An 11,189-nucleotide genomic window follows, 5' to 3' on the forward strand; every position below is an offset into this window, starting at 1 on the left:
CTTGCCCAAATTTGACCAGCAGAATGTTAGATTTCTGGTCTAGTGTTGTTTAGGATCTCTGCAGGGGTTCTGAGAGAGGAAAGATACCTCCATAGGGTGATTCCTCTTCCTTGTCCTTGATACCCGTCGCGGTGTGGTTGAGGGACCCTCCTTTGTCACCCTGCTCACTGCCAGGAGATGCCCGTGGAGCTGTGTGGTCCAGGTGAGGCTCTGAGACAAGGCGCAGGTGAGTGATGCACTGCAGCTCAGTGAGGTTTGATTTAGTGACTGCTGCTTTACACCCTAACAAACGCTTGCATGCCAGGAGGTCCGCAGCAGCCTGGGGGGTAACGGTGCCACTGCCCAGCTGGAAGCAGCTGTTTCATAGAATCACAGAATGGTTTGGGTTTGAAGGGACCCTTAGAGATCCCATTCAATCCACCCCCACTCCAATGAACAGGAACATCTTCAACACAATCAGGTTGCTCAGAGCCCCATCCATCCTGGCCCGGAATGTTTCCAGGGATGAGGCATCCACCACTTCTCTGGGCAATCTGGGCCAGTGTGTCACCACTTTCAGAATAAAAAAATTTATCCTTCTATCTCGTCTAAATCTCCCTTCCTTTACTGTAAAACCATGACCCCTTGTCTTATCGCTACAGATCCTGCTAAAAAGTCCATCCTCACCTTCCTTAAAAGCTCCCTTTCACACTGGAGGCTGCTCTAAGGTCTCCCCAGAGCCTTCTCTTCTTCAGGGTGAACAACCCCAACTCTCTCAGCCTGTCCTCAAAGCAGAGGTGCTCCAGCCCCTGGATCATCTTTGTGGCTTCCTCTGGACTTGCTCTGACAGATCCATGTCCTTCCTGCACTGAGGACTCCAGAACTGAACACAGGACTCTACCGCAAGAGCACAGTAGAGGGGCAGAATCCGCTCCCTCACTCTTCTTTGGATGCAGCCCGGGACACAGTTGGTTTCTGAGCCGCAAGCATACATTGCCAACTCGTGTTGAGCTTCTCATCCACCAGCACCCCCAAGTCCTTCACTTCAGGGCTGCTCCAAATCCATTATTAATCCTCTATTGTACTGCACGAACTTGTGATGCATTAGTCCCCCGGTAGCCTCCTTGGGAAATAAATAGTGTTGCGTACTGGAACAAAAACATTCAATGAAAACGCCATTGTTTTGAATGAAGCTTTGGAAATAGAAAAGTACTTTCCCAACTTGAGTATGCTGCGCTGGAGTAAGCACATGCATAAGTATGAAAGCCAAAATAAGTTCCTTTGCTATGTACTTGATACTAGTGTAGGGTCACATTCGCACTTATACGTGTACATACATGAGATGTCCCTTCTTTGTAATTCCCCTGCATCTCTTCTTGAGCCAGCGTTTGTAAAATGATATTTCTATATTTACTTAAGCATCTATTTAAAGAGAAATCCCTCATAATTACTCACCGCACAGATAGATGACACTGTTTGGCTGTGTTTATTTAGTTTCTATTAGTGATTGGCAAAAAGTCTACTGTGGCTTCAAAGCAGATATAGATGAATGACCCACTGATCATAAAATAAAGTATGATAATCTTTTCTAGGCCTTGTGGGAAATGGCACGTAGAGGGGACACATGTCACTATCTTCTCCTGTCACTTCATGATATAATATTAAATCCAGTCATTCTAGTAGGGCTGGTGTAGGAGACGTCCATAAAGTAATAGCAGTCTATGGTATAGGGCAATGAGAGGAATGCAAGGGAAGCTGTCAGCTTTAGAAGGTGAGTTCATTCGTGACACACAAGTCTCCAAGTTTTTTGTTAGCTTTGATGGAAAAAATATTAGCTACCAGAATGTTAATCTCAGATTGCTGGGTTGCTCTTACTGGCTGGTGATGGTACATGGAATTATAGAATGATTTGTGTTGGAAGGGGCGTTAAAGATCATCAGGTTCCAACACCCTTGCCATGGGCATGGGCACCTCGCACTGGATCAGGTTGCTCAAAGCCTCACCCAGCTTGGCTTTGAACACCTCCAGGGATGGGACACCACGACTTCTCTGGACAACCTGGGCCTGGGCCAGGGCCTCACCACTCTCTTAAGAAAACATTTCTTCCTCAGACCTCATCTCAATCTCCCCTCCTTCAGCTTCAAACCATCCTATCCCTACAATCCTTGATAAAGAGCCCCTTCCCAGCTTTCCTTTAGGCCCATTTTAATGATACATCCTCTGTGAACCCAAAGGCGGACCATCCTTTGCTCAGCTTCACTCATCTAGAGCTTGTTCATGGAGTGATATGTATGGCACAGAGAGAAGAACATCTGGTCTGGGGTCAAAGGACATATGAAAATGTGCTGATTATCATCCTGTCTTTTATTGCCCTCAGTAGCTCTGCTCATGGACTACTTAGAGAGTGCATCCAGTGTTTTTTTCTCCCTGCCTCATCTGCACTTTTTCTGGCTCAGCCATTGGTGCAAACACTGGTCGGGTGTAAATAGATCTTAATTAATACTTTTTCAGCAGATTTAGCCCTCCAGGTTCTTCTAAGATCAGCGAGTCCAGCTGTCAGCCCAACCCCACTGTGCCTACTAAACCAGGTCCCCAGGTGCCACGGCTACACGCTTTTTGAACCCCTCCAGGAGTGGAGACTGCACTGCTTCCCGGGTAGCTTCTTCCAGTGTTTCACCACTCTTCCCGTAAAGATAGTTTTCCTAATATCCAATCTAAACCTCACCTGATGCATCCTCTGGATGAGTTTCTTCTCATCCTATCACTTGTTACTTGGGAGAAGAGACCAACACTGACCTCACCACAACCTCCTTTCAGGAAGCTATAGAGAGTGATGAGGTCTTTCCCTCAGCCTTCTCTTCTCCAGACTGAACAGCCCCTTCCCATAGCCCCTGCACTCCAGACTCTTCTCCAGCTCTGTTGCCTTTCTCTGGATGTGCTCCAGCCCCTCAGTGTCTTTCTTGTGCCATAGCCTCATGCTCCATGGAACACCAGACAAACCTATTACACACGAGCAAAGCAAGAGCCCAATGCGATTATTCCAAATGAGATGCCAGAATAACCCAAAGTAGTTTAGTATGCCTGGAAACAAAGCTTGTTCCCATGGGAGGCAAAGCATCCTCAATTACTGCTGATATCAGGGAGAGCTTGAAAGTATTTACAACTTTTGCTGGGGTGACAACACCTTTAAATATAGAGCTGTCCCTGTTTGAGAAGTTGGGTTTGGTCTGTGCTGCACCATGAGGAGTTCGAGGTATCATGGACCTCATTTTCTTGGCAAATGGGTAACCGTGGGTCAGCCACGAACAAAGCAAGCAGTGAAAGTGGCAGGTCCGAGTAATTAGGAAAGGAGAGGTAAGTCTATGTCCCAATTCCAGTCCTAGTGCACACCACACACATAGGATTCCGACTTGAAGGCTTTAATAAGCAGTAACCCACCAAAAATCTTCCCAGGTAATGGCTTGGTCATATGTGATTGAAGGATACATGTGACAAATGAAGCCTTTCTGAGCTCTCCTACACTGACACGCTGTGGGTAAGTTTGCCTCCTCCTCTGGACAAAGCAACGGCAGGAATTTCTTGGCTCCAGACCCCAGTCTAGACTGTAGGAATTTTTTTTTTATGTTAAAATTTGGAAATAGGCTTCTGGATCGCGGTGGCACTTTCATTAAGCTTATCTAATTTCTGTGCTTTCAATCCTACGAAGTGCTAGATGCTGCTTCCAGATTTTTATATGTGCACATACACACGCATATATATATATATTTATATATATGTATGTACATATATTTATACACCACTGTTGTCAATCTTCTGCCATTCTTTCACTGTATTCATTAACACGACACCTTGTAGACTCTGGGTTTGCTGAAGGCAATTCATCTCCACCTTGAGCTCATTGACTTTAAACAGGTGCTGGATGAATTTGGTCATTTATCCTCGCCTTTTGATAGTGCTGTTGTCTGGAGGTTGTCAGTTACAGTGATTTCATAATCCTTTTGGATCCCTTTTCTATCTTCAAAAGGCAGGAAATAGTTTTTTACTCAGTTGAGAGCCACCCATCTGCAGGTAAAGAATTTAACGGCTTGTGGGAGTGCTACTTACTGCCAAAAATAACGTGATGGCTCTTTCTTGGCGCTGAAAAAATACTTCTTAGAAGTGGCATTGTCAAAAGCAAAAATCTGAGATATTTTTACTAAAAACACTTAATACATGAAAACAAATATCCGGCATTGAAAAGAGGGGATCTCTACATTGATTTCTGTGGCAGAATTTAATTGTTCAGGGCTTTATGTGTTTGTGTTTTGTTGTTTTCTTTTTCCTTTTTAAGATTTGTACTAGAAAAGGAACAGCTTGCTCAAGGATTTTCCAATTTATATGTTTGTTGTAGAAAAAAACTGTTTGAAGTTAACTTGAAATTTTTATTTATTTTTTTTTTTTTTAGGACAGGAGGATATAAGAGCAAAACCCAAATTGCATAAATTGTTGTATGACATACATATCCAGATGGTTGGGCTGGCTTATCTTTATTCTGGGATTTGTATGTAGCGAGACCCAGCGCATGATTTTGGCATGTATCTCACTACTTTTGCATTCGGATTTACCTGCTTGTGTAAGCAGTGGCAGCTATTTATCTTGTGCTTCAGCATTTGTGCTCTTTTATCTCAAGGCCATGGTGCTACCTCACATGTGGTATTTTCATCTCAGGCACGCAAAAATAGACAGAAGCACAGAGCCAAAAGTAGCTGAAGAGAACTGATATCTGCATTTGATCTGAAAATAACGGGTCACTGTTGATAGGGTTAGTCCAAAAGAACTAACATAGTAACATCGGCTCCAGAGAGACCCAAAGCAGCTTTACAGAACTGAAAGGGTCTCCAGAGAAGCTGGGGAGGGGCTCTTGATCAGGGAGTGCAGGGATAGCATGATGGGGAATGGTTTTAATGTGAAAGAGGGGAAATTGGGATGAGGTCTTCGAAATGTTTTGCTGTGAGGGTGGTGAGGCCCTGACCGAGGTTGCCCAGAGCAGTGGTGGCTGCCCCATCCCTGGAGGGGTTCAAGGCCAGGTTGGATGGGGTTTGGAGCAACCTGATCCAGTGGGAGGTGTCCCTGCCCATGGCAGGGGGGTTGGAACTGGGTGGGTTTTAAGATCTCTTCCAATCCAAACCATTCTATGATTCCATGATATCCGGCTCCACCTCGACTGAGATGATAGTGTCTTTGAACATCAACAACAGGTTATTGGGGCACTTCAATGATGCTTCCAAGATGTTTTGGATCATTTGCTTGAACCTAGAATTACAGTAGTGGCTAAATTCGATCAATTTTGAAAATAAAAAAAATAAATTACGAGAACCAGTCATGAAAGGTGACTTTAGAAACATTATTATTACACACACACTTGCAAAACATCTGCATGAAACCATATTCTTCACTGAGCAGAAATATTATGTGGGAATGGTTCAGTAAGTTTCTTATTTGGCTTTTGGTGTAAAAGGCTTTGGATTCTGAAGTTGATATTTTCTGGCAAGTGACTACTCAATATTTCATCTTCCCACGCAACTGAAAAACAAATAAATGCCTCCTATGGGTCAGAAACCTTTTAATGGATAAGGATATCTACTAGCAAAACAAGGAGTATGGACTTTCTCTCAAGGAGAGTGGGAGTACACTGGGATAGGGGGTCTTATTGCAGGGCTGGCTTCCCAGCACACTTTCTGTGAAGGAAAGGATCTCCTGAAGCGCTGTTTGTTGCCAGGAATTCCCTCCTGGATCTTTGCACCAGATTATCTGACTTCACAATCTTCTTTCAAGCCTTGTGTCTTGTTTGGTTTCCTAAGAGGAAATGAGATATTGGTCCGACGCTCTCATTGGCTTGAAAATTACAAAGTAAAGATATTTGCTAATGATTTTCTTCTAATTAAAACCAATAAAAAAAGAAACTTTTTTTTTTTTTTTTATTTTTCCTTCTCTTTGGGACGTGCAGTGGATTTTCTTCCACTTGTTGATACGTCCAAGCTCCTGTCAATAGTTTGGACATGATGCCAGAAGAGAGCCTACAACAGGCAAACCGCAGAGACCTACTCACTGGCACAGCTTTTTCTAACAGTTATCCACCACTAGTTGGTTTATACATTGAAACTTGGGGTGTATCTGTGCATATAAATGTTTATTTTAGCAAGCCCAGCTAGGTGATATTTTTAGTAGTAATAGTAGTTAGTAGTAGTTTCATGTGAAAGTCTGTAGTTCATCAGCCTTTGCTGCCACGCATCTTATCTAGGAAATGTAAACATCTGCCAGGAAATATTGCGTACAATGCTGCCTTCATTGCACAGCACTTAATCTACACAGGATTTATTTATTTTAGCAAATAGAGGAGGCAAATAACCTCTGCCTGTCTCACTTCAAGTAACTCCATTAATACTGTGTGTTATAGTATCACTCTGTTTAGGATGCTTTTTATCCTTCATATATATATATATATATATATAAAAATACATATAAAATACGTACATATATATATATATATATAAGAACAACCAAAGCACTAAAGAGACAAAGACACAGCCCCAGGTAATACAGGAACTGAAGCTATCTCGCCTGGCTTGTCTAGGGAAAGAAAGTAGAAAAGCTCTTCAGCAAGCAAAAAATGCCAATATCCTTACTAAAACGTCTTCCTACCCACTACAACTCTTTGCTTTATCCAGTGAAGCTGGAGAGACATTCCCCACTTAAGTGTTTATTTTTGCTGTTATAATTGCTGATATTTTCCTAGCAATCATGCACAGTAATGGTTTCCTCTAAAAAATTGTTTTAAGCTGTGCAGATCTTCATGGCTTTGTGCGCGTACAATGCCTTGAACTGGTAGGACCCCGATGTACTAAGGCAGCGCTGCTAATTAATTCTTGGCTGCAGAAGTCCTGATAAGAGTAAACAAAGAGTGAAATTAGCTCAGGAGAAGACACAGGAATTTGCAGGCAAACCCACATCCTTCCATGATATCATTGGGAATCCGCCCATACTCCACCCATACAGTCGACTTAGCCCTGGCTCAAGGCAAGAGCACTGATTTTTTGGGAGGGTGAGTTGTAGATCCTAGAGACTCCGTGTAATTTACAGCCTTTGAGGATTTTATCCCCATGGGATTGGCTTGGATAGCAAGATGATTTACTTTTACCCTCGCACAGAGAAGCCAAAAGCCTGAGACCCCACACCCACAAAGGCCATCGTCACACCACCTAGCAAAGCCCTTTAAAGCCCTCAATCACATGAGGAGGCTGCAAAGACAGCACAAAATGTTGGTCCTGTGTTCCTGCAGAGTGCTTGGTTTTTGGGCTGATGGTGGGACTGGATAATCTTAGAGGATTTTTCCAACATTAACGATTCTGTGATACTGTGGTTGAAAATCTCTGTGCATTTTAGGGAGAGGATTTTAGTAGCAGTTTAGTAGGTGCCGCCAAATGCCCACTGACAGCAATTCTGGGTTGAACAGAGAAGAGGCAGCTGCCTGAAGGATGCTCCAAATGGAGCCGCCTAGAGATGAGCCCTCAAATCCAGCAGACTTGCTATTGTGTTTAATGGTTCCCCAGGAGCACCGCTCCCAGGAAATCTCAGTGCTAAACTTCTGCCAAAAATATGGGGTTTTTTTTCCCAAGGGAGGACTGCAGCAAGGAGATGCTGAGATCTTTGTGGTGCTGGCATGTGTTGCCATGACATTGAAGCAATTGCTTTTTTCCTTTCTCTTTTCAGTCTTTCAGAATTAAGTGACCAATTTTGCCGACTCTCATCTGCAGGAGGAAAGCAATTGTCTGTAATCCAGTAAATAGGTACATTATACCTACACTTCCACAACAGCAGAAAAGTAAGTGTTTTTACTGCTCCTACTGTTTGCTAACACCTTGCAGTTTGCTTTAGCAAATTGTGGAACTGATAGTAGAAAATAACAAAATGCAATCCCAGAAAATTCCCCACAGGACCATAAGAAGAAAGCGGGAGAATATAAAGGTGCAAGGTGGTAAAATTATGTCTAGACTGGCTCCTCTGAAAAACAAACCCGGTTCCCTCTGGATGGCAGCCTTCATGTTTGAATTGCTGTTCTTTGAATTGGCAGACGCGGTGGATGTTCAGATTTCCCATTTTTTTACCACATTCTTGACCATGCTCCTGACAGATCAGCCTAAACACCAAACTGCAGGACACAGGCTCTGCCTATCTCATGCTTTACATCTCGGCAAGAGCTGTTACATAAAAAGCTTGTTCTGGATAATCCGAGGTAAAAAATAATTAACTAAAAAACAGACAGGATCAGGAAAAACTATAAACTAGTAAAAAGGCTGTGTGAACCCTGGGCTAGCGAGTGCAGGGAAACTTGATCTGGATTAACGAGTATGCTGATGTCTGGTCATCCTTTGCTCCTGCAAGGAGCTGGGGTGACCCATTTGGTTCGAGTTTAATCCCATCTGTCTTCATGCCCAGGTCCTGCTACACCACTTCTACCAGCTCTTCCTCTCCCAGGAGATGAGGTGGAGCTCAGCAAGAGGACTCACTGCAACCCATGTCTCTCCTTCTTCCCACAAATCTCACATAGTCCATCCGTCTCCCCAGACGTGCTCTCTAATAGCGCACCTTGGCAACAGAGCTGGAGCCACCATGGCTTTTCATTTCCATGTATCACTCTCTTCATCATGGGAAGCAGGTCATGGCATTCCTGTGGGAAGCTCCAACAGATCCAAGGTGGTATCAGATGTCTTGCAACAGTTCCTGCCAGCTACCTTCCTAGGCAGCAGATTATTGGTATTGCTAATTCTGCCCAATTCCTCCTGTTTGGAAAGGGTCCCATTCAGGATTTGGCAGTGTTTGTCCACCGCCTTCCTTAGGGAGCAGCTGACATATCTGCTCTCTTGGATCCCCTCTATCTCAAAAATCTCTGTGATAACAAAGGAGAAAAGGACTCTTCACCGATGAACGTTGGCTTTTGCTAGTAAAGAAATAGCAGATTTCTATAGCACTTCCTAGTTTTAAGGTTTTTTTTTTTTTTTGAGCTCAACATTCATTAAAAGGGAGAGGGGAATACATAGTTCTCTTCCCCATCTTGCAGATAGAGAAACTGAGGTTAAAGAGATTTCACTTGCAGCAAGACCACCCAGCCAGCCTGTGGGGGAGCTGGCAGATGAACAAAGCCCTCCTGATTTATTAGCAAGCCTCCATCCCAGAAGATGTTGCTCTTTCCTCCAGCAAAGTGGATGGATCTTTAATAGCATAGTTAATTAGTGCTTTGTTTTATTTTTCTTTTAATCACCTCGTATAGCACCCCAAAGATTTCTCATATTTTTCCTTCTAGCACCAGTTAGAGGATATTGGAAAATCTCATTGGCCTTTGACCGCCACAGACGCCCAACAGACTCAGCGCCATCCGTGCACTGTTGCTCTGCCTCCAGCGCTTTCCCCTGCTGAAACACCTCGCAGCCTTCCCGTGCGAAACAGCAAGATATTTTGCTGAGGCATGCTTTAAAAAATGTTTGGATGTGATTGAATGAGCATCTTGAACATTTCCTTGAAATCCTTTCACCTTTGAGGCATCAGAATGACTTTGGAAAGCAACGAGAGCAAACAACCCTCATTCTCTCAGAGAAATGGCAGCCTTGGCTCTCTGCTGGGTGGCATCAGCCCATCACGCCTCCACCCTGTTTCCGGACATAAGTCCTTGTCCACCTGCCAAATCCTGAACACAATTATTATTTCCTTTGCTGCATCTCCAGTCTTTGCTCATATTCCTTGAAACCTGTCTTAGATGTGCATTATCCTTGAATGTATTTTGATGTCGACAGGCTCTCTGCGAAGCAACATTGGGAATTATACCCATTACATTTCAGAGAATCATAGAATGGTTTGGGTTGGAAGGGACCTTAAAGCCCATTCTATACCAACGCCCGACTCTGATCGTCCCACTGGATCAGGGGCTCCAAGTCCCATCCAACCTGGCCTTGAACCCCTCCAGGGATGGGGCAGCCACAGCTTCTCTGAGCAACCTGGGCCAGGGCCTCATCACCCTCACAGGAACAAATTTCTTCCTAAGACCTCATCTAAATCTTCCCTCTCTCAGCTCACAATACCCCCAACAGAGCAATCACCATGATTATTTGTGACATATGGATCTTTGCACAAGATACACCCATGTGTCAGAACTCCCTTCCCGAAAGAAAAGGTGGATGGCTTCTCATTATCTCAAGAAAAACTCAGCCCTGAGTGGGATCACTGCTGTGCTGGACCACAGGTTAGGAGAAAATGGGGACTGGTGCCCTGAGGGTAAGGACATCTCAGTCCTGAGGGATCTGTACACCAGTTCACTTTACCAGACCATAAACTGTAAAGGCATTTTTTTAATATGTATCACAATATAAGCACCAGTGTGCAAGAACAGCAGACAAAGTACTAAACTGGATGTCATAATTAGACACCAAAATATTATGCACACCTTGTTCATCTCTAAGAATGGCTGACCAATAAGATCAGGTCAACCAGCGTGTCGTACTAAAACCTGCACAGTCTTTTTCAAGTGTAACCATTGTGATTTAGGAGCAAGAGTTGGGATCTTGATATTTGGTTCATACTGGATACCCCAAAAGATGATGGGTTACTCTTGTTAGCATTGATTTGCACCAAATACACTATGAATTATCTTCTAGGTCAGCTCAGCATACGAAGAAGCAAAAAGAATTTATATATGAATATATATTTATACATTTATTTATACATATTTATATGTACTTGCACTGTTTATACAAGTAGAAAAGCAACTCTGTGATAAAAACACTGCGGAGAGTTCTTTGAGGTAGCATTTAGACTATCTACAAATACCACACTGATCTGCCCCGAGTCTGCCTTTGGCACAGAATCCTTGCCTTGGAGGCAGATTGGCTGCCATCCCTGTATGATGCCGAGTATTAGCAAATCTTGCTGTTCAAGGGCAGGTTTACAAAAACTTTTGCAGATTGAGGCATTTTTGGTGCCCCAAGAGTCCAAGAAGCCGTGAACTCTCACTGCCGATGTTCTTCACCAACAGGGGACCTGAGGCACAATGATGCATCAGAGGTGTTTGGAGTAGCTCTGCGCAAGTTGTGATGCACACGAGGAAGGCTGGCATCATCCTGGCTTGCTCTGAAAATATTTGCCAAGAGATAGAGGGATGCTGCAACCAAAGTGCATCCAGG

This window comes from Cuculus canorus, chromosome Z (genome assembly GCF_017976375.1).
Source record: "Cuculus canorus isolate bCucCan1 chromosome Z, bCucCan1.pri, whole genome shotgun sequence".
NCBI classification, from domain to species: domain Eukaryota; kingdom Metazoa; phylum Chordata; class Aves; order Cuculiformes; family Cuculidae; genus Cuculus; species Cuculus canorus.